Here is a 21,062-nt window from a genome sequence, read left to right as displayed (position 1 = left end):
TCCCAGAGGACAAGAGGCAGTGGGTAACAAGGCCAAGTCAGGGTCACAGTCACAATGGCAGCAGGACCTCAATGACTGGGACTGGGAACAGAGCAAGAACAGCTCTATCTTAGAGCAAAAATAAAAACTGGACCAGAAAGTAGAAGGCCTGATTTCAAACTCTGACTCTACCTCCCACAAGCTAGATGACCTTAGGAAAGCAATTTGGGGAAACAGAAAGTCAAGAGGACCTACATCCAACTCCCACCTACCTGTGTGACCTTGGGCAAATCACTTAATCTCCTCCAGCCTCAGTTTCCTCAGCTGTCAATGAAGGGTATTAGACCAGACGACCTCAGAATTCCATTCCAGTTCTATATCTAGGATTTAATGGTTTCTTCCCAAACCTCAGTTTTTCCTTCTGTACAACAAGGACAATAATACTGGGTCTTTACTAGCTAATCTTTATCTTGCAAGGTCTCAGTGGAAAAAGTACTTTGGGAACTACGAGGTACCATAAAAATGGGGCCTATTTTTCATTTTCTCTTCAGAGTGAGACTGAAAGTTGAGGTAACCAGCTGTTTATTTTATATTCCAATGGGGGGGGGGTGGGGTGGTCCTAAGAGTCCTGAGTCTGGCTGCCAATGATAATTTTAAGTCTGTTTAGGCTAAAAGAAGTTTGGTTTTCAAGACTGTCTAACAAAAACAACTCTTATTTCAATAGTAATTTAAGGTCTACAGAGTACTTCTTCACAATACTCTTGAGGGGGGGAGGGTGTTCCTGCACTGCTAGGATTATCACTCCCATTTTGAAGTAAGGTTCACAGCTAGGAACTCAAAGATCTGGACTCCAAGAACAAGGGTCTATCCAATACCCACTGCTGCCTTTGGTCACTCATTCTTTCAAGGCACACTCTCTGAGGTGTGCACTCTGCACAGGACCATAGGAGGACAGGGGGAAAAAGACCTAGTCCTGCCATCACAAAACTCAGTCTAGGCACGAGAGCTTGGAGGGGACTTATCCAAGAATATGCATTCTTTAGTCAATTAAGGCATTACCCTCTTATGATGTAAATGAGGAAACTGAGGCCCAGGGATAGCTATACAGAGGAGGATATTAAGGCTGAAGAAGTGAAATGACTTGCCTGAGTTCACACCCAGAATAACTAGGATTTGAAATTAGGTCTGAGTCCAAACCCAATGCCCTTTCCACTCTACCACACTCTTTTCTTGTGATGTATAGGAGAAAGAATCCTGGCTTGGGAGTCAGGAGACCTGAGTTCAAATCCTACCCCAGACTCTTGCTACAAATCATTTAATTGAGAACCTCAAATTTCCTCTTCTGTAAAATGAAGATAAACACTACTTACACAATCTCTAAGAGCTGTTCTGAGGATAGTGCTCTGCTGGATGGGTACAGGTTACTGTTGTCATAACTTCCCACCAATAAGGCTGAAAGCTCGGGGTCAGAGTCTAGACCCCCTGAAGCACCTGGAGTGATCCTCAGCCCAGAATCTTCTCTCTGCCTCTAGCTTGTTACATGACTGTGGAGGCAAGTGATTCAGTCTGTTTCTTACCAAGCTCTAAAATGGGGGCAAAAGTTAGAGGAAAGGGGGACCAAATCCAACCCCCTCATTTTGTAGATGAGGAAACCAGAGGCTTCAAATAAGGGAAATTACCTGTCCAAGGTCACAGGGCAAGTCGGTGACTTGAACCCACACCTTCTAGGTGAATGTCTTTCTCATAATATCTATCTCTAACATCTATCTCTCACTCAGAACCAGAGGCTTTAAGGCCAAGAACCCCGACACAGCCCCATCAGACCCTCTGCCTCCATTCTTACCCTTCTGTTCCCTCCCCTCCCACCACCTCTGCCCCTTTCCAACCTCCAGCTCAGGCCTCTTCCCATGTCTCCACCCTGCCTGGTTTCACAAACACAGGACTTTTTTTTTTTTTTTTAATAGAGGACCTCCTCTTCCATAAGAGGCTCAGACTGGATTTCCTCTGGGGGTGAAGAGGCTATGTAATGGGTGGGGGGGCGGAGAGACAGGGCCCCCTTTCCCTTTAAGGCCCGATAGAACCTTCTTGTTGGCTGGAGCCAGGCCTGGGTTCATCCTGACTGGGTCATTCACTCTGATAAGAACTGAAAAGTGCCAAGAGGGAGAAGAAAAACACCTCTTTCCCTCCCCTCTCCTCTCCCCCAGTCAGGTCACATGAACATCTCACCAACCCTCGTTCAGACAGCTCCAGCTCAGCCCTCAGAGGCAATTCTCCAGCATTACTTCCAAGCAGGGGTGTATTTCAGAGAACCTGGATGGACATCAAATTTCTATTGATCAGACTCTGCTCCACCTCTTCCAGGAAGTCTTCCCAGACCACCCCAGGCCAGAGCCTGGGAGAGAGGAGAGATCTCTCCCTCCTCTAACTAGCCATAGCCTTTAGATTCTGACCCACTATCTAACACTTAGCATGGTACCAGTTAGAATTCTGAAACACCAGGACCGGAAAGGACCTTGGAATACAGAATGTCAGAGAAGAAGGCACTCAGAACCAAGCCTCCCGATTTCTACCTACCTCATACTATTCCCCACTGCCCCCCACCCCAACCAAATACCCCCCCCAACCACTCAAAACAGACTTTTCAATGTCTGCTGAACTCTAGACTCTGCTCCTTTGATCACAAGGCTCCTCAAGCCAGGAATGCCTCTCTTATTCATCTTTGCCAGTGACAGCCAGCCAGCTCATCCTTAAAGGCTTAGCTCAAGTGCCACCACCGCCTGCCTCCTCCTCCCCCAATAAAGACTTTCCTGATTTCTCCCACCACCACCTCCTAATCCCCCAAAGCTAAAAGTGACCTCATAGGATCACAGATTTCCAACAGAAGGTACTTTTGGAGGCCAGAGAGTTCAACCTCCCCCTCCACTTTTAGATATGAGAAATGAAGACCTAGAACTTACACAGGAAGGATCTGAGGTGGGACAGCACTTTCCTTCTTTGATCTTTTATTCCCTCTCAGACACTTTTCATTCAATGTACTCTCTACAATGCTTCCTTTCCTGATTTTTCCCCCAAGCTGGGAATTTCCTCTCTCACATCTGACCTTCTCTACATTCTAACATATATTACATTTGTGTATATGTCTTATGTCCACCCACCCCCTACTAGACTGTGAACTCCTTGAGGGCACGTACCATTTTCTTATTTTAACATCTCTTCTAGATCCCCTGTAAACAATGGGATTTTCCAGAAGCTCCTTTATTCATTCATTCACTCAATACACATTTCTCTCATTCTCTGGGGCTAGGCTCTTTCTGGACACCTGAGACAGAAACCACAGTACCTGCCCTCAAGGAGAGCCCTTACTTTTTTTTTTTGTGGTGAGACAATTGGGGTTAAGTGACTTGCCCAGGGTCACACAGCTAGTGTCAAGTGATTGGTCTGAGGCTGGATTTGAACTCAGGTCCTCCTGACTTCAGGGCCGGTGCTCTATTCACTGCACCACCTAGCTGCCCCACCAGCAGCACCTTTTGCACAGGCACCATAGATAAACAATAATCTGGGTCCAGAATGAAAAATGGACAGGTACAGCGGGATTAAATTGTGCTTTTAAAGGTCCCCTCCCTCCCCTAAGCTGTTTTCTGCCACTGAAATGCCTTGACATCAATATACCTCACACCTCATGTTGTATGATTGTGACTTATCAAACACCATAATCAAAGAAGAGTCAAAACTGCTGGCGTCCCAAAGGGTAACAGAAAGACTCATGGTGCATATGCCAATAGGATGCAATAATACATTATGCAAGATGTGGCATAAAAGTCGTCAAGGACACCAGGAACAACAAATGTTGGGGGCTAGTCATGCAATAAGGGTGAGGAATAACACATGACCAGTCCACAGGGTGCTGCACCATTATTCCCCAAATACCGAAAGACTGGGGTAGCTGGGTGACAAAGTGGATAGAGTGAGGGGCCTGGAGCCAGGAAGATGTCTTCCTGAGTTCAAATCTAGCCTCAGACACCTGTTAGCTGTGTGACCCTGGGCAAGTAACTTAACCCTGTTTGCCTCAGTTTCCTCATCTGTAAAAGTGAGCTAGAGAAGGAAATGGAAACCCATTCCAATATCTTTGCCAAGAGAACCTCAAATGGGGTCATGAAGAGTTGGACATGACTGAAAAACGACTCAATAACAACAACAAACAAAAGGCCAGGAGGAAGGCCTCCAGGGTGCAGAAGATCCTCTGGGCAGGGTTTATGGAAGGACAGGGCCAAAAATCAAACAGCACGAGAAGTCATCAAGGGGGCCTGAGCTGCCCCTGTGGAGGGAATACCCACACCCATGAGAACTTCTGTCTCCCCCGGGGTCTCCCAAGCACTCTCCATTGCCCAGGCTGGTTACCCATATACAGTCACTTCCTGAAGGAGCTGTGACCCTGCAGGGCCCTGAATGTGCTGGATGATGCACTGCTGGGCCCCAGGGAGGGCAGAGGCCGCACCGTGCCTGAGCGAGCCCTTTGGAGGACAGCAGGATGCTTTTGTGCTGTAAACTCCTGGAGTCCGACACCGGCAGTTGACTAAGTCTGGAACCCCTCCCATCCCACCCTCCTGCCAGCCAGCAGACTGCCTTCATCCGGCTCCAAATCACAGGGCTCTCCATTTAGCACAGCTGCTAATTAGCAAGGAGAAAGGAGCCTCAGGCAAAAGCAGCCAGCTCATTTTGATGAGCAGACATCCCTTCCCCAGACATTGGGTGGTCAAGCAGGGAAAACAGTCCCATCCTCCTAACATGATCCGCACTGCCTCACTCTGCTCAAGAACCTGCTATAGTTCCCTGTGGTCTGCTGCACACAAGTATCAGAAGTCGTAGAATGTCAGAGCTAAGAGGGACCTTAGAACACAGAATGTCAGAGCTGGGAGTGGCCTTAGAATACAGAATGTCAGAGCTGGGAGGGGCCTTAGAACACAGAATGTCAGTGCCAGGAGGGACCTTAGAGCACAGAATGTCAGAGCTGGGAGGGACCTTAGAACACATAACATTAGAAACAGAGAAGCCCAGAGAAAAACATGAAATGTTCAGAAAGAATATCAGAGATGGAAGGAACCTTTGAAAACCTTCTTGCTTAAATGCCTTAGGAGCCATAATTTGGGGTTTCCCTACCAACAACACATAAATCAACCTCTCCCCTTCTTAATGGATGGTTTTCCTGAGGGATATGGCCCCAAACAAAACAGTAAACCAAGCTGGCCAAAACTCAGTAACACATCTGAGTCATCTCCAAATGTCTGTGCATTCTCTTTCTTGGAATAACTTTGGATTAACCCATTGGAGAACCTCCTCTGGTAGGATGGAAGCTCCCTGAAGGCAGGCACCAATAATCAGCCTTTGTTTTGTTTCTGCATCCCCAGCAGGAAGCACAATGCCCCCATTCCATTGGTGGAAGGAACTCCCTCCCAGTAAAGAGGTTCCAGAGTAGATCAAGAACTATCCTGGAAGTTTCGGTGTGAATGTGTGGGGCACTGAGGTGACTCTCCCTAAAGCAGGACCTGACTGCAGCCATCTCTCTATCCACCGAGCAGAGGCCCTTATTGTGTTTCTGGATTGGATTTCTCACTCCTCTGTAACGCACCTCCAAGGTTCCAGCCAGAATGCTGTTCAGCTGTTCACACATGTCTAACTCTTCATGACCCCATGCACCACACTGTCAATGGGGTTTTCTTAGCAAAGATTTTGGAGTGGTTGCCATTTCCTTCTCTAGTGGATAAAGGCAAACAGAGGTTAAATGACTTGCCCAGGCCACATTTGAACTTGGGTCTTCCTTACTCTTGACCCAACACTCTCTCCACTGAGCCATGCCGCTGCCTCTTAATGGCAGTCTCCAAATTCTCAAATTCTAAGGCTCACTCCTGCTTCAAAGGCTTCCTTCATAACATTCTCTTTATACTCAGCCTACCCCACCACACCCCACCTCCATCACTTCCTCCAGGAAGCCCTCCCTGACTGCCTCAGGTGTCACAAGCCTCTCCCTGCTGAACTCTCCCAGAAGCAGGGTACATCCAACCACCCATCAAATGAGTCTGTCCTTTCTTCCTGCAGGCACTGATTACCTTTTCTCCTCCATAAGACTGTGAGCTTCCCACAGGAAGGGAAGATGGATCCTGTTTCTCTCCTATTATAAAAACAAACTACTAATATTTCTACGGCACTTTGTTTGCAAGAACCCTGTGAGGTAGGTAGAGTGTAAGCATTATCTGTGTTACAGAGGAGAAAACCAGTTCAGAGACGCGTCCAAGGTCACACAGCTGTTGTCAGAAACAGGATAACTCCTTAAAATACATAGACTACTAATCTTCACTATTTTATATCATAACATTGTCTCTTTCAGCCCTGACAATCTACAAAGCACTTTTCACATTACTTACATAATTTCACATTAAATACATTATTGCATATGATCGCTGCTCAGAACCCTTCAGTGGGTCCCCTTTGCCTGCTAAATAAATTCCAAATTCCTGCCATTCAAGGCTCTTCACAATCTGAAGGCCTTTCTAGCCTTATCTCACCCAATTTCCTCTGCCTCTCACAGGACAGCCGGGCCAAGCCCCAGATAGACCCTGGTTCTGCTGGCTTACTCCCTTTGCTTACCTCACTCCTGATACTTGGAATCATCCCTCTCACTCTTTACAGACTTCCTAGAAAAGGTGGCATTTTCTCTGTGATCACTTCATTCCTTCTACCAGGAATCACGTCCTCTCTTTATAGACTTCCTAGAAGAGATGGCATTTTCTCCCTGATCCCTCCCCCTGGCCCCAGTAATTCTTTTCCCCTTTAAATTTTACACCACTCTTTGCTGGCACCTCTCTAATGTCCCTACCAAGTATTATGGGCATTTGGGTTTGTGTGTTAGCCTCCTGGTCCAGGGGTCCTTATCCTTGGACTCCTTTGTTTGACTGGTGAAGTTGAACTATCAATTTGTTAGGATCCTTCTCAGAATGTTTGTAGCCTACATTCATAACAGAAGAATAATTTTCAGTGAGATAGTGAAATAAAGATGTAATTTTTTTTTCCAATCCAAGTTCCTGGATCCCTGAAATCTATTCACTGAACCCAGGTGAAGAGCTTCTCTACCAGATAAAGCTTCATGAGGGCAGGACCTATGTATGCCTCACCTAAAAACTGGATTTCTCCTAGTATCTAACATACAGCTGTGTATGCATGAGGTGCTTAATACATGCCTGTGCATAGCACTGCCCAAGGCCACCCAGTGAACCAGTGGCAGGGCCAGTGCTAGGACCCAGGCCTCTGTGGCTTTGGGACAAGGCACTTCATAAATGCTGGCTCAGTACCTTTCAAACCTCCCTGCTCTCCAGGGGATGGAGGAAACTCTTATCTGACCATGTAACAATTTCCTGAGCCTCCAGCATATCCTAAGGGATCGATAAATTATTCAGGACACACCTCTGTAGAGAAAGGGCCCAGGGAGTGAGGTCAGACTGAGAGTCCAGGGGGAACCAGACAGCAGCTGGGGCCTCCCTCTCTGGCACCTGTCAAAACCAAGAAAAGTTTCCTTTTCCTGGAGAGATGACAGACAACCAATGAGATCAAACAGAGCCACAGGCCCCTTCCCCCAGGCCCCTGAGCACCACTCCCTCCCAACAGGCTGGTTTGGAAAATTTCCCTGAACTTGTCTGTGGTGATTCAGGGGAGCTCAATATGGGATAGAGGACGGGTGACATCAAGGACTCCAAGCCAGACCCCATGAACAGCTTCCCCCTGCACACATCCTTCCCCTATCCCTAACCAACCAGGAGCACACACATACATGCCCCCCAAAGCAAAAACCCTTCTCTGAGCTTGCTATTTGGAGACTTCTACAATATCCTCTCACATTTAGAAAGAAAGGGAAGGAAACCCCCTCTTCCTTCAAAAGGAGAAGATGTAACATGGTAGAAAGAGTATTGGAATGGGAGCAGGGGAGTTTGGGTCCAAGTCTGTGCTTTATTGTGTTAATCCAAGCTTCTTCCCACCTCTTAGCCCGCAGTTTCCAAGGACCTAGAAGTCCACATGTGGCTTAGAGGCTGCACGTTCTGAATCTCTGACACCATCCCTCCTCTCTTGCTTTATATAGGCAGCTAAGTGTTCTCTAGTTGACAGAGAACTGGATCTGGGGTCAGGAAAACTTGAGTTCAAATCTGGCCACAAGATGACCTCAAATCCTGACAAACTAAACTAAAATAAGCTGGTGAACAGGGAAGAAGCCAGCTCTGTTGCAGTGCGAGGCTACAGTTAAGAAGGATTGGAATAGAATGTGAGGTAAGAATAAAAAAAAAAAATGTTCATGCTAAGAAGAGGCTTTAGAAATCACCAGTTTAAAGGCCTCCCATCACTTATGAGAAAACTGAGGGTCAGACCACAGACAGACTGGCCCAAGCTCGCACTGTATGTTAATAACAGACCTGGGACCAGAATTCAAGCACTCTGCAGAATCCCAGGATTCTGCTCTTTCCTCAGTGCTACAGCTGTGGAGGAAGCAGGCTCAATCAATCAACCAACAAGCATTTATTAAGGGTTGCTATATGCTGGGTACTGGGCAAGGTGCCTGGGGACACAGGTACAAAGAACGAAACAATCCCTACTGGAAAGGAGTTGACATTTCAATGCAAGAGACCAGTACATATGAAACTATATTCAGCAGAAATATAAAGCAAATCACCACAAACATCTAGACAATAGTTAAACTCAAGGTGGTTTGGGAGGGATGACACTGGGTATTTAGCAGGGATTAGGAAAGGCTCCAAAATGGACTAGGGTGCCTAGACTATTTGAGGAGGTAAGGAAGGAGTGCATTCCAGGCACAGGGTACAGTCAGAGCAAAGGCTCAAGGGACGGGAAATGGAGACCAGAGATGGAGTGTGTTGTGAGTGAGGAATAGAGAGAAGGCCAGTGTGGCTGGATTACAGAGTTGGGTGGGGATGGATAATGTCCAGTGAGGTTGGAAAGACAGATTGGAGCCAAGTTGTAAAAAGAAAAACAAAAAAGGCACCTTATAAACTAGTGTGGGTTAATTAGGCACTGGGGAAAAGCCTTACTTAAGGAGAGCCCCTCACACCAGGGAAGGTGCCTTGGACTAGAAGTCAGGGGGCTTGGTCCTAGTTCCAACAACTTGGCCATATTTCCTAAGGCAATTCCCTCCCGAAAAAATGATAGGGTTGGTCTTCATGATCTCCAAGAGCCCTGGGAGTTCAAAAAGTCTACGTGTCTACAGACGCCTTTGTTTTCATAAGGGATTGGCCTTATCCAGCCTGCAATTCTATGATAACATAACTAATGCTTCAAGGAGCCATGATGCCATTGGACAACATCGGCAGGTACTACTCCCTTCACTAACACACTTCCCAAGCTTTCTTGAGACCTGGAAGCCTTCCAGTATTGCTGTGACTGAACTGTCCATCACCCCCAAAGCTACCCTGGGTTGGTTCCTAAGCAGTAGATCTCTCTCTCTCTCTCTCTCTTTTTTTTTTTTTGCAATTGGGGTTAAGTGACTTGCCCAGGGTCACACAGCTAGTAAGTGTCAAGTGTTTGGTCTGAGGCTGGATTTGAACTCAGGTCCTCCTGACTTCGGGGCTGGTGCTTTATCCACTGTGCCACCTAGCTGCCCCTAGCAGTGGATCTCTGATGCGAAGCCAGGACTTGGAGCCTTTGCAGCTTGTTTGCCCCAATGCAGCCTTCTAGAACCTGGGGTGACCTCAATACCAAAACAAAATGTCAGAGTAAGATGGTGGAGGACCTCCTTTTCCAGGCTTATTACATCCTGCAGAAACTCCATAGTCCGGCCAACTGTCTCTCACACATGACACTTAGTTCCAATCTCCATTTGCCTAAGCTGGAATGTGCTACCACCTCAAAGAATCTCTAGGATTCTTTTTTTCAATTTAATTATTTCCCCCCCAATCAATGGACATTTATTTTCTCCTTTTGTACCCCCCCATTTGAAATTTTAAAAAATTAAGCAAAGGAAAAAAACTCTTGTAACTAATATGCATAATCAAGCAAAACAAATTCCCACAGTGTCCATGTCCAGAAATGTATGTCTTATTCTGAGAATTCCTAGCTAATTTCAAGGCTCTGCTCAAGCAAGCCCTGCTTCCACAGGATGCCTTTTCTAATCCCTCCCAAAATGACCTCAACCTTACTTCCCAGTGAGAATGTAAACTCCTTGAGGGCAGGGTTGGTTTTGATTTTTTTTTGTCTCTGTACTAACGCCACTGCCACCGCCGCTGCCACCACCACCACCTAGCACACAACAGGCAATTAACATATGCTGGCTTCAGGAGTGATCAACCATGACAAGAGAGGCATAATAATTGCCTACCTTTCTAATAACAACTTCCATCACTACAGCACTGGCTAGATTTAGAAAGCCCTTTCCTCATGAGGGCTTTCTAGTAAGGCACGTATGATTTGTTCAGTCTGGACTTGTGATCTCCTAGGCATAGGGACCCAAGGAGAAAGACAGTGGCTAGAGGAAATGAGAAGTTAAGTGATTTGCTCAATGGTCATACAAGGAGTTTCTGCTGAAGGACAGGTCTTGAGAAACTGAGGCTTCCTGACTTCAAAGCTGGTCCCTTTATCCACAAGGACCCTACTGCAAGTGATCATTGTCGCCACCTTACAGATTCAGACAACTGAAGAGCTCACCCAGTTATTACCTAGCTCTTCAGTCCTAGAACTGGGATTTAAACCTGCAGGGTCATCAATTTAGAGCTGGAAAGGAGCTCAGAGCAAATCCAATCTAGGCCCCTCCTCTCTTGGGCTAAGTTATTACTCAGTTTTCCTGTTGGAATCTAAGAACAAAGATTAACACAAAACAAGCTGGTCAAATCCCTACCCCCTACAGGGTCTAGCATTAACACCCTGCCTGCCCTGTCCAGGTTCCTGCAGAAAATTGGGTTGTCAGACTTGTACTCAATAAGTACAAGGGAGATAAAGCACTGCGCTTGAAGTCAGAAAGATCTGGATTCAAATCCAGCTAGTACTTCCTTATCAGTGTGACTCTGGGCAAGTCACCCACTCTCTGTCTCTGTTTCCTCATCTGTAAAAATGAGGGAAGACTCAATAGACTCAAGGTCCCTTGCAGCTCTAAGTCTAATGATCCAATGAATTAACTCATAATAATAATAGCTGGCAATGATATAGTGCTTTGAAAGCCCTTTGTAAACATAATTTCATTCCATCTTCACAATCCTGAAAGGTAAGTGCCATATACTAATAAGGAAATCAAGGCCCAGATGAAGTTAAGGCTTAACAAGGTTACACAGATACTAAGTTTCAGAAGTAGGATCTGAACCCCAGTTGTTGTTGTTTGTTTTTTTTTAAAGGGGGGGGGAATAATTGTTTGGATATTATCTCAACCCTATCAGAATATGAACTCCTATAAGGCAGGCACTTTTTTGCCTCTCTTTTAGCCCCAAGCACTTAGTACAATGCCTGGCACTAAGCAGGTATTTAATAAATGCTTATTGATTGACTACAGGATGGGGGTGACGTAAGAACGATCCTGAGGGCAGGTGTACAAATAAAGTAAGGCCTCCAGGAAGGGATTAAGGGGGCATCGGAACTGGGCTTTGAAGGGAACAAAGATGAGAAATACATTTGAGTGCTCAGACAAAAAAAGGCAGGGCAGAGAGATGAAAAGTGTGCACATCTTACCTATTTGGGGAATGATTTGAAGTACAGTTTAATAATAATAGTTTGTATCTACATAGAACTTTGAAGCTTGCTAAACACTTCACATATGGATCTCATTTGATCCTCACACCAACCTTAGAGATAGACGCTATTATTATCCTCATTTTGCATAACTGAAAACTGGGTTAATTGACTTACTCAGGGTCACAAAGCCATGAAGTTATCTGAGGCAGGATTTGAAATCAGGGCCACGCCACCTAGAATGGCACACAGGAAGGGGAACAGAATGAAAAGTCTCTCAAAAGATAGTCGAGAGTCAGACTGTAAAAGACCTAGAATGCCAGGTCCATGGAGGGGTCACTGGGCTCCACTCCAATTCAGCAAACCTCACAGAGCACCATGTAACTCACATTCTGTTTTGCAATGCAATTATTTTTTAAGGATTTTGTCTCCCCTACCCATCCATCCCACTAGATTAATCTTCCCAAATTCAGGCCATTAGTTCTTTGATCATCTTCAAATCACCAGGTATATCTGCTGAAGTTCTCCTCTGATACTTAAGTCTCAGCAGGTCCTACTCCAGCTGGTCAAGTAAGTGCCCAGTGATGGCCTGGGTGTGTCCTCAGAGGATCAGTCTAGCTATGCACAGAGAGGCCCAACAACAAAGGATTAGCCACAGTTACTAGGGAAGGCAGCCTACTTCTTATGAAGAATGAAAGACGGAAAGAAAGGGAGAGAAGGGGGGTGGGGAGAGGGAGAGAGCCTGTGACCCAAAGCACAAGGATGATGGCAAAGCCAACTGATAGAATCTCGGATCCCTGAAGGGCTGAGGTAAGTATCTCCAGCTACACCTAGAAAATGGGTTTTTAAACTGAACAGGTATCTAGTGGGTATCAAGAGAGAAGGAAAGAGATATTTGCACACAATCTTTACCCTTTGCTACCTGACTGGGCTTTGACATCACCCTGTCTATGCATAGCCTCTCCCCCTTTGCTCTGGTCTCTCCCACCCTTATTTTCACTGACCTACTTCCTTTACGGGCAAACAATTAGTATTTATTAAGCACCTATAATGTACCACCAATCTTGCTGAATGCTGGAGATACAAATGTCCTTCCTTGCCTTCAAGGAACTTACATTCTACCACCAACCCCATCTAGCCCTCTCCTTCTCCCCTTGATGTCCTCATCTTCTTCTACAAGGCAGTGTAGCATAGTACAAATGCTATTTATACATAGTATAAATACTCTGGATTTGAAGTCAGAAAATCTAGGTTTCATATAGTCTCCAACTGGCCTCTACTAATTGTGGCCAATCACAACCCCTCTGAGCCTCAGTAGGGCTGATATTACAAGTCTATCTCCTTCAGTCACCGTGAGGAACAAATGAGAGCTTATGGACATAAAAGCACTTCGTAAGCCTTAAAACCACATAATGGCTCTCATATGCCCTGTCTCTTCCATAAACTTGTTCCCTCTCACCTCTCTGTCTTTCCTTCCCTTTCTCTATATCCCCTCACAATGTCCTCAGCTCTTTCTGTCATTTCTCCCTCCTGGTCACTGTCTCTCCACGTTTCCTTCTCCCTTGCTTTTCTCCCCAACCCCTATCTCCCTTCCTCTGCTCCCCTCGGTCTCTTCCCTTAGTTCTCACTGAGAAGAGCTGAGATGTGCAGAGTGGCATTGGGCATCATACGGATTTAGCGCAGGAAGGGACCCTGGAGACCATCTAATCCAACCGAGGCCCAGGGTGTGACAAAGTAAATTCTCATATTTTCCTACATTTGGGTACTCCTGACCTGAAAAGAGGTGGCGGTGGGATGTGCCCAGTCCCCATTATCCTGGCCCTAAAGTCCCGGCTCGCAGACCCCAAATCTGACACTCACCTTCTTCCTGGGGTGTTTCCTGCTTTCTCCCACGCTTCTGTAGGGTTCCGTGCAGTGTTCGGTGCGGAGGGCTTACCTAGCCCAAGCCCAAGGCACCTCGGAAATTACAAGCCCAGTCGGCCTCTGCTTTTCTCTTCTCCCGAGGGCGAGGGCCCGGCCCGCCTGCAGCCTCCCCGGCACATACAGCGTAGACTTCCAGAAGGCGAGGACCGGGAGCAAAGCCCGCTGCAACCAATGTGCCCTCGGGGAGCCGGACCAAGGACGCGGGCTATGGGAGAGTATGGTGCCCTGGGACAGGGCAGCGGGTGGGGTCCCGGCTTCCAGCTAGCCGAAATGCCAAATCAAGGGGGCCAAGCAGTGGTAGCGGCGAACGGGTTCTGATTCGCCTAGGACAAGGAGGCGGCCGGGGTCAGAACAAGTTCAGACCCGGGCGGCGGTCCGGGACCGAGGGTGCGGAGGGGTCTGGCCAAGTTCTGACCCAGGCGACTGCTTCCAGGGGGCCGCCCGGTACCCGACTGGAGGCGCAAGCTGCGCCCGGGATCGCACAGCTTCCTGGATCGCTCGCACGTGGGCAGAGGCTGGCAGCACCCGGGCTCCGGTACACGGGGTGAGGGCAGTGGGCGCGTATCGGAGCTCAGGCAGAGTTGTGGCTTGGATGCCTAGGGTAGAAGAGCAGCCTTAGGGCAGGGGCGCACGGCGACGTCCCGGGCACGGGGCTGGCGAGCCGCACCGGGATCCAGGACCCAGGGATGGGGGAGCAGGCAGGCGGTGCGCTCCGGCTCCGGCTCCAGACAGAGGCGCGGGTGGTGTCCGGGCTTGTAGCCCCGGCTGGCGCGGGGCCGGGAGCAGGACTCTGCAGCCGATGCCCCAGCGGGGAACTCGGGCCAGGCGCCCGCTGCAAAATGGAGCGCAAGCTTTGGCTTGGCTAGCCTGGGTCCCGAGCAACCCGGCAGTCCTCCTCTTCTTCCTTCTCCTCCTCCTCCTCCTCCTCCCGGGCTCTCTCAGCTCTGCGCTAACGCGGTCAGCCAGCCACTCCGAGCCAGCTCCGCAGAGGTCAGAAACCGAGCCTTAGGAGCGCCGTCCGGGCCGGGAATGAAAGGAGCCGGGAGGACCCCGCCCGGAGGCGGGAGGAGTCTGCGCGGGGAGGGCGGAGCCGCGGCGAAGTGGGGGGAGGGGACGGATCGCCTAACCTGCCGACCCCCCTCCCCCAACCTTCTCCCGCCCCCCCCCCGCACGCGACTAGGGAAGAGGAGCCAATAGGAGAGCGCTGAATAGAAATGGGGTGGAGCTAGCACAATCACGTTCCCTGAGGGGGGGCGAAGTTGGGGTTGGGGGAACCGCCCCCCCAAAGAAATCGGTTAAGGGATCAAGTGGGGAGGCAGAGGAATCAATAGTCGGAGAACTTGGGGGAGGGGGTGAGCCAAGCAAAGAAGAAAAAGGGGGTTGGAGGAGAAGGGGCTGAGGGAGGAGGAGGCAACGAATAGGGGAGAAGAGGGAGGGGCTGGTGGGTTAGGGGAAGGGGTTTGTGTGAGCGAAGAGGGGAAGGGGTTCTCGAGGAGAGAGTGGGAAAGAGAGGGAAGGGCTTCGGGGAAAGAGGACAACGAAAAAAAGGCTGTGGGGGTGGACTGGGGAGAAGAGGTAGGGGCTGATGGTGGGGAGAGGGAGGTTTTAAAAGATGGGGGGGGATCGTAAGAGAAAAAGGCTAGAGAGTAGGCAAGGTGCTGGGGAGTGGGTAGGAGCTGAGAGAAAACGTCTGGAGGTAGCCAGGAGCTGGGGAGAAGGGAAAGGGGGGGAAAGGAGCGTGGTAAAGTGTGAGGAAGTGTTTGGGGGAGGGGACGACGGATTTGGGGAAGGGCTTTGGGAAGAGAAGGGCGTGGTTAGGTTAACCTTAGGGCAAAAAGTGCTTTTGCTGAGGCCCTCTGGGCTTCAGCCCCATTTTGCATTTCAAATTGCTTTGTAAATAAGTTAGGGGAAGGGGGGTGGGATGTTGTGTAACGTCCTGGGGACTCATGGGTTCTTATTCTGCCTGCAAATTCTAGGGAGGGTCGATGGGTTCCAGGGAGAGAGTGATGTAGGGCTGGGAAGGAGAGCTGTAGGAACCCCGGAGAGATGGATGGTCGGGTCGGATGGGGGTGGTGGAGGAAGGGAGAGGCCCCAAGCGGAGGGAGGGAGAATGGACTCCGGGGTCACCCTTGGGCCCTTCTCCTCCCTCTCTAGTTTTGCTTCCCGGATTGGTTGCTTCAGTGCCTTGGAAATGTTCGGATTTAAAGAAGTGGAAGAAAAAAAGCTTTTTAAAAATAGAAAACGGATCTCTGTTAGATCCTTCCCCTCTCCCAACTCTGTTCCTCAGGATTTCATTGCTGTTTAATAACTCGGTGCTGCTATAGGAAAGGAAATTCCACAGTGTGTATGCTTTTTAACAAACACCCCATTACAGCTCTCCCCCATCTGTCCTCCCACCTTTGGAAATGAACTCACTCCCAGAAGAATGGACAGGGGAGAAGGCTAAGACCAGCCCTGGGTTAGAGGGCAATCCACCCATATTCCTTAAGCACCTGCCTGCTGAACCGGGGACTGGGTTTCCTGGTACAATGAAAAGAATTTGGGTATTTAGTGATAACAGATCTGGGTTCAAATTCTATCTCTTAGAGGCAGGTAGGTGTTGAAGTGTGTAGAGCTCTGAGCCTGGAGTCATGAAGACCTGAATTCACATCCAGCCTCAGACACTTAACTAGCTGTGTGACCCTGGACAAGTCACATTTCCTCATCTGTAAATAGGGATGATAATAGCACCTATCTCACCTGGTTGTCCTGAGGCTCAAATGAGATGTTTGTAAAGCACTGTCTGCATGACCTTGAGAAAATCATTCTGCAAAACTGCGCCTTGGTTTCCTGATCCATAAAATGGGGGTGTTGGAGTATACAATCTCTGTAAAGTCACTTCCAGCTCTAAATTTTGTGATCTTCAATTACAAAGGGGACAGATATTTAAAACCTGGTTCCTGCTCTCTGAGAGTTTATGATTGTAGCTAGACTGAAACTAAAGTAGTTCCATTGTAATGAGTTGGCCCCCTGGGAAGATACAGGCATAGATTGTAGGAAGAGAGATTGGAGGCAGAATGATAAGCTAAGAGGCTATTACTTTTAAAAGTGTAGTTGAGTGGTTGGAATTAGGCTGGAGTTAGGGTCTGAGACTGTGTAGGGAGAAAGAGGGAGGGAGAGAAACTGATGAGAGATATATTACTAAGATGTAAGTGATGAGATATGGCAGCTGATAGTATGGGGGCATTAACAGAAACAGGAGAATTGAGGTTAATCCAAGAGACTGACTGATGAGTTCACTTTAGACCAGCTGAATTTGGAGTGTTAGCTGATCATCTTGGTGGAAATGGTTCTGTTCTTCCTCAAGTCAGTAAGTTTTTATTAAGTGCCTACTATGTGCCAGGCACCATGTTAATTGCTGGCTGGGGATACAAAGGAAGGCAAGAGACATCTGCCTTTAAGAAACTCGCAGTCTACAGTAGGGAGACAACCTGCATACAACTGTGTAAGAACAAGATATATGAGGGATGAAGTGGACCTTGTTGTTCATCCTTTGTTCTCAAAGATGTCTGATGACATCAGGAAGGTGATGTCTTGACTTGCAAGTGAATTGGATTTAAGTGAGGCAGAACTGTGCAAAGTCATCAGCCTCTATCCTTCAGAGTCACTGGAGTCCAGCAGCAAGATGTAGGTCAGGATGACTGGTAATGGCCCCCCAAAACAGACAAAAGTTTAGAGGGAAGGCGCTAGCACTAAGGGAATGGCTTCTTGCAGAAGGTGGGATTTTTAGCTAGGACCTGAAGGAAGTCAGGGAAGCCAGAAGATGGAGATGAGGAGGGAAAGCCAGTGAAAATGCCTGGAGTCAAGAGATGAAGTGTCTCATTTGAGGAGCAGCAAGGAGGCTAGTGTCCCTGAATTTAAGAGTACATTAGGAAGAAGGGGTACTGTGAAGTGCAAGAATACTGGAAAGGTAGGCAAGGGACATGTTATGAAGGGCTCTGAACATCAAAAAGAGGATTTTATATTTGCTCCTGAAGACAATGTAATAGGGAGCCACTGGTGTGAATAGAAGAGTGAAGTGGTCAGAGATAAGCTTTAGGAAAATCACTTTAGGAGGTGACTGGAGGATGGATTGGAATGGGGAGAGACTTGAGGCAGGCAGGCCCACCAGCAGGCTATTGTAATCAAAGTGTGAAGTGAGAGGGCCTGAACCAGGTGGTGGCAATCTCAAGGTGACAGGACTTTTTCACTGATATCCACACAAATAGGAAAGTTTACACTGCCTAGGGGTGTTTTTTGGTTATCATTTTGCAATTGATCCATTGACGTTACTTCTCCTGGATATTCTCTCTTCCCTAAATGTTGAATATATTTCATAGGATCATAGGATTTCAGAGCCAGAAAGGACCTTAGAGGTCATTTAAGAATGCCCTCCTCACTTGACATATGAGGAAATTGGTATCCAGAGACATTAAGCCCATTAGAGTGTGAGCTTTTTAAGACAAGAACTGTTTTTGCCTTTTTTTGTGTCGCTAGTGCTCAGCACTGTGCCTAGCACACAGTAAGCACTTAATAAATGCTTGCTTCCTACTGGATTGATTGCACTATTCTGTAATCCATTTCAATTCAATAAGTATTTATTAATCACTCAGTAGGTGTAAGGCACTATGCCAAGCCCTGGGATACTAAGAAAAATGAAAGTTTCCTTCCCTGATAAAATTCATAATCTTCTTTGGATATGGGGAGGTACAACCTGTACATAAATAAGTTCTGGGTAATATGAGGAGGAAGAGAGCAATTTGGAAATCGCAAAAGGCTAATGGTAGAATGTGGCACTTAATTTGAGCTATGAAAGAAGGCAGGAATTCTGAAAGCTGGGGGTGAAGAGGGAGTGAATTTCAAGCCGGAGGACAGTCTATGCAAAGGCAGGGGACAAGAGATAGAATGCCAAGGTCAAAGGGATAGCCAGTTATCCAATTTGGCTGGACCATAGGGTGTGCAGATGTGCTGAGTCTGGAAAGGCAAGTTGAAATCAACTTCTAGAGAACTTTAAATGCCAGGATGGAAAGTATGTATTTTATGCTAGAGGCAGTAGGGAGCCATTGATGATTTTTGAGCTGGGTAGTGACTTCAGATAGCTGTTTGAAGGATGGAATAGAGATAGAAGAGATTGGAAGCAGGGAAATTAGGAGGCTATTGCAATAGTCCAGACAGGAGGTAGTGAGGGCCTAAACCAGGGTGGGGTCTATATGAGTGGAGAGAAAGGGACATATAGAAGAGATGTGGAGATAACATCAATAAAACCTAGTAACTGATGGAATATGGGTGGTAATGAAGAATCAAGGGTGACTCAAAAGTTGCTGATCTGAGTAACTAGGGTTTAGGAGGGAATATAATGAATTCTGTTTTGGACTTAAGAGCCTTCTACTCTGCTGGCTCTCCTGCCTATCTAAATGTTCTTTCTTGGGCTCATTTTCCTCTTTCCAACCCCTTAATGTTGATCTTCACCAAAGGTCAGTCCTTGGCCCTCTTCTCTTCTTTCTCTACATTCTTCTCTTTCTTTGTGATCTCATCCACTCCCTTGCTTCATCTCTGACCTTTATGCACTTAAATCTGAAATCTCTATCTCTAACTTGAGTTTTCCTCAGTTTCTGCCTAAAAAATGTAAGGAGGTCCTTGATCAATTTGATGAGTTCCCAAATCAACCTGATGAGATTACAGGAAGATATCCTCATGGGATTGGGGTATGCCCACTACCACCAGGATGATAAGACAAAGGGATGTGAATAGCATCTTCTGCCTCCCAACTCCATGCTTTTACATTGGTTGTGCCCCATGCTTGGAATGCTCTCCTTCCTCAATTCCACTTCTTTACAGCCCTGACTTCTTTCAAGGCTCAACTCAAACACAACCTCTGCAGGAGGGCTTCCCAGCTTTCTCTCTAAGGTGACCTTCCATCTACTCTTTATCTGTGGTATATTTGTTTATTTATATGTTGAGTCCTTTATTAAGCTCTTGAGGATCTAGATGGTTTTTGTATTTTTGCCTTTCTTTGTATTCCTGGTGCTTAGCACCGTGCCTGGCACATAGTAGGTGCTTAATAAATACTAGTCCCATTCCCTTCCCCTTCCTTAATAAGTTCTTATTAGTTGATTGATTGATCATGGGATCATCAGTCTAGATCTGGAAGGATCCTTAGAGGTCATCTATTCCAACTATCCTCATTTTATATGTGAGGAAACTAAAGCCCAGTGAATTTAATTGGCTTTGCTCAAGTTCACACTGATTAAGTGTCAGATGTGGGATCTGAATCCAGGTTCTCTGACTGCAAAGCCACTGTTCTTTCTACTATTCCAGAAATGTTTCCTTCATTCAAGATGATTGATTGAGACTCAAGAAACTAGTTTCTTACTACTCTCATCTGTGGTCTATAAAAGCAAATTGAAAGACCAGCCCACACATTCTTTTTCTCATTCTCTTTGAGAAGAATCGACCAAAGGCAAGTACAATGGACATGTGGAGTAGGGAGAGGATCCTATGTCCATTTGCAGCTTGCTCCCTTTGGGAATGATGGATAAACACTTGTATCAGAAGCACATGGTAGAGATAGGCACGTGTTTACCTGTGATCTGAGCTGGTAGTTCATGGACAGCATTTGTAAGTTTCAAACTGTTATGTATAGGAGGTGACATTTTGAATTCTCTATACAACTTGATCTAGTTTTCTAGTTAGAAAATGGAGATATTCTGAGAAGAATCCGTTTTGAGAGATTAAAGCCCAAATTCAAGAGATCCAACATTCAGGAATAGGACCTAGAGAGAGAAAGGAGATCTTCTGAAATTGTGTGTTCCTTAGAGAACAGAAGAGCATAGCCCATGGAACTCCTGTACAGGGTCCTCTTTAGAGAGCAAAACTGATGAATTCCTCAGATAGTATAGATGTGATAGAAAGGGGATTGCAGCAGCCCTTAAAGTACATTTATCTTCCAAGGGGAGTTTAAACCACAGGGTAATGCTATGAGTCTTGGTGGGACTGTATAGGACTCTTTGGGAAAGAGCAGACCATCAAAGCTTGCCTAATACCAAACCCAAGTTCATGTCCCTTTAGGGAGAATTGTTAAGACCATTTGAGCACTTTGTTTCTGAATTGATTTATAGGATTTGTTAGCTTTTTGCATCTTATACATTTTCTGTGAGGTGAAATAGAGGCTATCCTGTGCCAGTATGTATTTGGGACCTTGAATGCTTGTATCACCCACTTTGAGGAAACCTAGACACGAACTATTCCATTCATATACTCAAAAATTCACATGGAACTAATTTCATCTATTTGGGATGTAGACTGCAACCCACCCATGACAAGCCATCCTGTACAGCTCTTGGCCATGTTCCCTCAACAGTTTACTACAGGGCGGCCATCCACTGTGTTTGAGGCCTTCCTCAATTTCTCCTGACATCATGAGCGTACCATGACCA

The 21,062-nt window shown here is 47.0% G+C and overlaps 1 protein-coding gene across 10 annotated transcripts in view; it reads right to left on the bottom strand.

Annotated features, from left to right (window-relative positions):
• The window catches only part of GDPD5 (glycerophosphodiester phosphodiesterase domain containing 5), a 168,086-nt gene extending 154,060 nt beyond the window's left edge, over positions 1-14,026 (bottom strand). For 3 of the 10 annotated variants that reach the window (XM_027848305.1, XM_027848311.1, XM_027848316.1), the window contains exons 1-3: positions 13,546-14,025; positions 2,210-2,289; positions 1,350-1,523 (exon numbers count right to left, since the gene is read on the bottom strand). The gene's annotated coding sequence lies outside the window, so the exon portion shown is untranslated. Of the gene's footprint in view, positions 1-1,349; positions 1,524-2,205; positions 2,290-13,545 lie in introns of all 10 variants that reach the window. The other 7 variants (XM_027848307.1, XM_027848312.1, XM_027848309.1 and 4 more) reach the window with 5 other exon arrangements.
• Between the last annotated feature and the right edge of the window lie 7,036 nt (positions 14,027-21,062).

The sequence above is a fragment of the Vombatus ursinus genome, unplaced genomic scaffold, assembly GCF_900497805.2.
Source record: "Vombatus ursinus unplaced genomic scaffold, bare-nosed wombat genome assembly UNPS02005659.1, whole genome shotgun sequence".
Classification (NCBI taxonomy): domain Eukaryota; kingdom Metazoa; phylum Chordata; class Mammalia; order Diprotodontia; family Vombatidae; genus Vombatus; species Vombatus ursinus.
Note: the sequence above shows the minus strand (reverse complement) of the source record. Positions and strands in the feature narration are given on the sequence as shown.